Here is a 6,646-nt window from a genome sequence, read left to right as displayed (position 1 = left end):
GCAAATTGAAGTAGCAAAAAATACTAGCAAAGAGACAAAAAAAAATTGAAACAAAGATTAAAATGGTGGAACCGCATTTTATAGTTTTGCAATTCTTATCAGAAAATCAGTTTTTCCTATGTGACAATATATCGAATTAAAAACTATAAAACTCCACATGGCTAAATGAAAGAAGAGTGAGGGAGGGAAAAGGTGGTGTATGCGCCTTTACAAGCATTGACTTTCTTCTTGAGCTGGAACTCACTATAACTCCCATCGATTTCCTATCACGGTCAAACTCAAGAGTGGCAATCCGTCTTTCAATCTTACTCCACGTCCGACAACAACCTTCAATTACATAAAATTAAATGGTACATATTAGCAGCCGCGTAAACACGTTTAGTAAACAACAAAAACATAAGTTATAATTGTAACTTACGTAGAACATCACCATAACCTTTAGATGTACCAGAATCCAATCCATCAGGAAGTCCTATTTTCTCAACCATAACCTGAAAAAACATAAACACTCATGATGAGAAAATTGCTTCAGCTTAATATTTATTTCTTTGCAGCAACTTCAAAGGATTGGAGCTTCATGAGGAGCTTTAATAGGATAAAAATGGAAGTAACCACTTGAAAGGATTGGAGCTTCATGAGGAGCTTCAGTGTGGGGTATATGCTAATCATATCAATGATTCGAATATGACCTCAGCAACTCTGTTACTCTCCTGGTTCAACAATGGATACCTTGCAATGAATTAGCTTATCATGCATGTATCTGGAGGAAGCAACAATATTAGTAAAGATAAGAATACAACTACTCTGTTTTTTATTACAAGCATAGGAAAAGAAATGCAAAACAATTTCTGAGCATTGATAGAAATTGAATAAATGAGGTCCAACTGCAAATAAAAATAGATTGAATATCTTCCAATGAAGCAGAAACGATATTGCAATGATTAAAAAAAAAAAACTAAAGAACAAAAGCAACCTCAGATAAACACCACCACAAATTTGAACATAATGGGCATGCTAGGGGACAGAAACAAAAGAAGATATTGCTTCTGTGAACATCCTGCAGAAAACGAGGACACAAAATTCTGTCCATGATTGACTAAAAGCATAGCTTCTAAGAAATATTCCCAATTCTATCCTTATCACCACGAGAAGTTAAAATTAAATCATACAACTAGCACCAATATTCTCTCTAACTCTTGCTTTATAGTACCTTTAAATTTGAAAGTTTATTGCTTATACTTCTTCCCCTTCTGCGCATTTAAGCATGGTTTCAGTTGATTGTAGTCTTGAAGCCGAGAACCGTCAAATGAAGTGAAGCATTGAAGAAGTTAAGAGTTGAGAAGTTAACAAAATGATCATTTATTTACATTTCAGTTTGAATTTCTGTTGTAGCTATTCTTCATAATGGAAAGTAAAGCTAATTTTATCTTTTTCTTTCCACTATTTAAAATCTTTTTGAAAATAAATTGAAAACATAAAGTTTGGGAACAAAGGGAAATAGAACTCCACCACTGTTAAAAAGGAGAACTATTATTTTAAAGAGAAACAGAACTCCACTACTCTTTAGTTTATAACTAGTACAAAAGCAACATCAAGTGTAGAAAGAACTGGAACATAGACCCTCCTTATAGAAGATGAGCCAACCCTCAATTTTAATTTTTTTTAAGTCCAGTGCTTCATGTGGAGAAATTATGGTATTAGGATATTTTATTTTACTCCCTTTTGACATTGTAATTTTAACTCTAATTGAGACCCTTCAGATTTCAATATAATAATCTAAATTTTAATGAATGTCAATAAACTAAATTTTACTGATAAAAGGGGCCTTAAAATCATGTGGCGTGATTTATAACAAGAAACAGGCTCATACTTTCATCAAATTCATGTCAATGCAAACACCTCCATGAGGTGATAATGTATGACCCTCGAGTGATGTGGCTCCACCGTAGGGACCTGCTCATCAAATTAAACCAGAAAATAAATTATAAAAAAAATAAAAGAAAAGTTCAAATAAATAAGCTAGTTGTCAAAATTATTTATAGTGAATATGTATATGTTAAATAAAAACAACCATTATATTTGGTTCTTTTCTGCATTTCAAATTTGGATTTTCGTGCCTAATGAATGGATACAAATAATTATCAGTTTGAACAATCCAATAGCCCAAAACTCAAATGCGTAAAAGAAGAGTTACCCATTCACATTATATATTAGCAACTGAAAAACAATAAAAAACAATTGAAAGAAAAAGAGAAAAATCAGACAACCCTCAAAAGCAAGGAGCTCAAACCTTATACTTGTTACAAGATTTGACTATCTTGGACACTTCCTCTGCATTCCTGCATGCACAAACTACAGTTAAGGTGCATTTTGGAGAGAAAACTAGGATACACTACACAATGTACTACTGAGCAGACCACAAAAAAATGGAAAAAAGGACTACTAAAAAATAGCTTGATAAACCATCTTTACAATAGACAGTCTTATCCCGTATCTCATATTTGTGATAACAACCAAACTAACACCAAGGACTGCATGTGCTATTTCAAGTTAGATGAAAATTCTATGGATATCATGAAATGTTGAAGTAATAGCCTATGAATCAATAATGAACAAATTCAAGACACAAGTCAAATCTAAGTCCACTATCAATAGCTAAAATAGGAACTGCATTATACATAGATTTTCTCAAGAGTAGATGAAAATAGAAGCAACATATCAATTATGAGCATTCAGTGAACAAATAAAATGCCGCGTTTCTTTTGAATGCATGAGCTCATGGTGTAAACTGGGACCAACACAACAAAAATGGAAAATAACGAAAATAAATACAAGTGCCAAATTATAAAAATAAACAAAATTATAGTTTCCAAGTTAAAAAAAGTCCAATCTCACCTTGGAAAAACTGCCACATCAGGGATATTCACTGCTTTGTGGAAGCTATTTTGTGGTTTCCCATGGAAGTACCTCTCATCAAAATCCATTGTCATATTATCCTGCATAATGAAATGTGTCCATTCCCAACAAAATATTAAACATCTACTAAAGCACTTTATATTTCAATTCAAAAGTAATAATAATAATAAAAATAATCAATGCTATTTTGATTGCTGAGGATTGTAGAAAATTACGAGAATAATCATTTGTGAAGTAAATATGGCAAATTCTCAATAGAATACGACAAAGTAAATAGACAATTCATCATTAGATTTACAAATCATCCACGAAAATCAAAAACCTTGTAACTAGCTTCCCTTAACACATAATTCATCATCAGATTACAGATTCTCAGCCACAAAATTAAAAAAGAAAATTCAGAAAAATCAAAACCCTTGTAACTAGCTTCCTTACATTTCATCAATTGAGATGAAGAATGAAGCTGAGAACAAATCACGGTTGTGCAGCCAAGAATTTCGACACTAGGAAATTTCCGAACAAGGGCATTCTTCTGAGCCATCTTCCTTAGGAGGACTGGGATCAACTTAACAAATCTAACCAAATTTGTCAAAAGTAATTCATACCACAATGTTAGATTAAAAAACAAAACTAGAAGAATGGAGAAAGATAAGTGAAATTCATCAACAACACATGCTTGAACTCAATAATGACAATAACAAATAAATAAATAAATAATGAAAACTGAACTTTGTAGCAGTATTTTCAAATTACAAGAATAAGAAGAAGAAGAAGAAGAAGAAGAAACGTCGAAACTAACCTGTTAGGGCTGCAAGTCGAAGCTATGTTGAAGAAGAAGAAGAATCGAAGCTCTGTTCAAGAATAAAAGTCGCAACTTCTGTTTACCTTAAACCGATTGATGTCAAACAACTTTAGGGCTATGCGAGAAAAACATACATAGATATTAGATAGCTTCAAAGATTCATTCACCCAAAAAAAAAAAAAAAAGCTTCAAAGATTCAGAAAATAGTTTCAAAGATTCAGAAAATAGCTTCAAAGTGTTGAGGCATTGGCTTCAATTTCCTTATGCCTCATCACGAATTACCTCAAATTTGGACAAAGAGGACTGAGAAGAGGCACTGCGATACAAAGAATGATGTAATTACATACCTGACAATGGAAAAAAAGGAGGCCGATGGAAGTAATAGTAGCCGACGGAAGCACTGGTCGCCGACGAACTTCAGTCGATGATGGAGAAAATGGTTATGCTATTCTCCATATGTGTCTCTTCATTTTTATTTCTTTTAATTTTGATAGTGCTGGTGTTGTTTTGGATTTTTTATTTATTTTTTTGGGGTTAATTTGCCGCTAAATTTTTCATTTTAGCGCTCAAAATTTTTATTTTGGCACTATTATTATTATGGGCATTGATTTAGACCCCCTTAGAACACCCACTCCCACAATCCCCTCACATACATGGAGGTTGGGGATTGGGTGAGAAGAAAAAAAAAAAAGAAGGAAAAGTTGACCAATCAAAACTAAAGGGGGTCAAGGGGGTGACCCCCAAAGGGGGTCTCAACCTTTATTCTATTATTATTATGAGTCATGATAGAGACCTCCTCCAATCACCACCTCTATCACTCCATACACGCGTGGCGGATGGTGATTGGAGGAGCAGGAAAAAAAAATGTAACTAATGAGAGAGAGAGAGAGAGGGGGTCAAAGGGGGTGGGGGAAAATGGGGCCTAAAACATTTTTGTATTATTATTATTTTTTTCCTGATCATACCTTTCACGACAGCAATTGCGTGTTGTTGAAAGCATAATATTTTAAACGGCTGGCTTTTGTACGTCGTGGAAAGTGTAATTTTTAACGACTGACTTTTTGTGCGTCGTGAAATGTTCAATATTTTTATAGTTAATGTATTAACGGCATGCCATATGCATGTTATAAAAAGTTTTATTATTTACGGCTAACATTGCAAGCCTTAAAAAAGTCATTGTTATTAGCATTCACGACCTACATAATAGACACGTCGTGGTTGAAAAATTATTTACGACATGCAAAAAAAATAAGCCGTAAAAGTGAGAAACCATGGCTTGCATTTACTGTATATCGTTGATGTGAAGCCGTAAAAACTCAGTTTTGTTGTAGTGGGTTAAAATATATATATATATATATATATAATCACACTTAATTAAAAAGTGACATAAAAAATAAATATTATCGCACTCAATTAAATTAAGTGTGATTAAAATATCAATCTAATTTTTTTTATCACACTTTTAATAAAAGTGAGATATTTTCATTTATCAAAGTGTGATCTTTAATTATTTTTATAATAGTGATATAATCACACTTTAATTAGAAGGTGTGATTAAAAAATATATAAATAATCACACTTTAATTAGAATGTGTGATTAAAAAAAAAAAATATATATATATATATATAATCACACTTACTTAAAAAGTGTGATTAAAAAGTAGTAGTGTATATATAATCACACTTTAATTAAAAAGTGTGATTAAAAAATATATAAATAATCACACTTTAATTAAAATGTGTGATTAAAATATATATATATATATATATAATCACACTTGTTTAAAAAGTGTGATTAAAAAGTAGTAGTGTATATATAATCACACTTTAATTAGAATGTGTGATTAAAAAATATATATATAATCACACTTAATTGAAAAGTGACATAAAAAATAAATATTATCACACTCAATCAAATTAAGTGTGATTAAAATATCAATCTAATTTTTTTTATCACACTTTCAATAAAAGTGAGATCTTTTTTTTTTGTCAAAGTGTGATCTTTAACTATTTTTGTAGTAGTGTCGAGAAAGGAGATGCCACTACAATGTATAATTATTTTGTGAAAATGCAAGCTAATAATTCAGAATTTTTTTATGTCCTAGATTTGCATGAAGAGGGCAAATTACTAGATGTATTTTGGACTGATGTAAGGAGTAGGGTTGCATTTAAAGGGTTTGGCAATGTGGTTACATTTGACACAACATACTTGGTAAATAAGTATGATATGCCCTTTGCCCCATTTATTGGGGTCAACCATCAACGACAGTCGACATTATTAGGTTGTAGACTCATTTCACGTGAAAATATAGAAACATTTACATGATTATTGAAGTCTTGGCTTGCATGCATGTCTGGATGTCCTCCAAATGCTATTATTACAGAGCAAGATAAAGCCATGAAAAATGCTATACAAATTGTTTTTCCTAATGTGCGTCACCGATGGTGTTTGTGGCATATCTTGAAAAAATTACTTGAAAAATTAAGAGGATACAAAGAATATGAGGCAATAAAATTTGGTATACAGAATGCAGTTTATGATTCCTTAACAAAAAAGGAGTTTGAAGAAAATTGGAACAAATTGATAGAGAATTATCAACTTGAAAGCAATGAATGTTTATTTGGATTGTTTGAGGATAGACATCAGTGGGTACCTGCATTTGTCAAAGATAGTTTTTGGACAGGAATGTCAACCACACAACGAAGTGAAAGCATGCACGCATTCTTTGATGGGTACATCAACTCAAAAACCACTTTGAAACAATTTGTGGAGTAATATGAGAATGCTTTGGCGAAGAAGGTGGAAAATGAAAATGGTAAAGAATTTAATTCTCTCAACTCATACATTCCGTGCATAACTCAGTATCTATTTGAGAAGCAATTTCAAAAAGCTTACACTATTGCAAAATTTAAAGAGTTCCAATAGGA

General features: G+C 31.9%; 1 long non-coding RNA gene across 2 annotated transcripts; it reads right to left on the bottom strand.

The window, feature by feature from the left end:
- Positions 1-1,822: 1,822 nt before the first annotated feature.
- LOC114260952 (uncharacterized) lies at positions 1,823-4,255 on the bottom strand. 2 transcript variants are annotated; one of them, XR_014337135.1, is made up of 6 exons: positions 4,066-4,255; positions 3,716-3,833; positions 3,352-3,491; positions 2,896-2,996; positions 2,291-2,339; positions 1,823-1,953 (listed from the first exon to the last, which is right to left on the bottom strand). It is a non-coding gene; the product is annotated as an uncharacterized LOC114260952 (long non-coding RNA). The 2 variants fall into 2 exon arrangements; XR_014337134.1 differs by lacking the exon at positions 1,823-1,953 and having other exon boundaries at positions 2,089-2,339; positions 4,066-4,254.
- Positions 4,256-6,646: the final 2,391 nt, after the last annotated feature.

This window comes from Camellia sinensis, chromosome 8 (assembly GCF_055761805.1).
Source record: "Camellia sinensis isolate YWXY chromosome 8, ASM5576180v1, whole genome shotgun sequence".
In the NCBI taxonomy this organism is placed as follows: Eukaryota; Viridiplantae; Streptophyta; class Magnoliopsida; order Ericales; family Theaceae; genus Camellia; species Camellia sinensis.
Note: the sequence above shows the minus strand (reverse complement) of the source record. Positions and strands in the feature narration are given on the sequence as shown.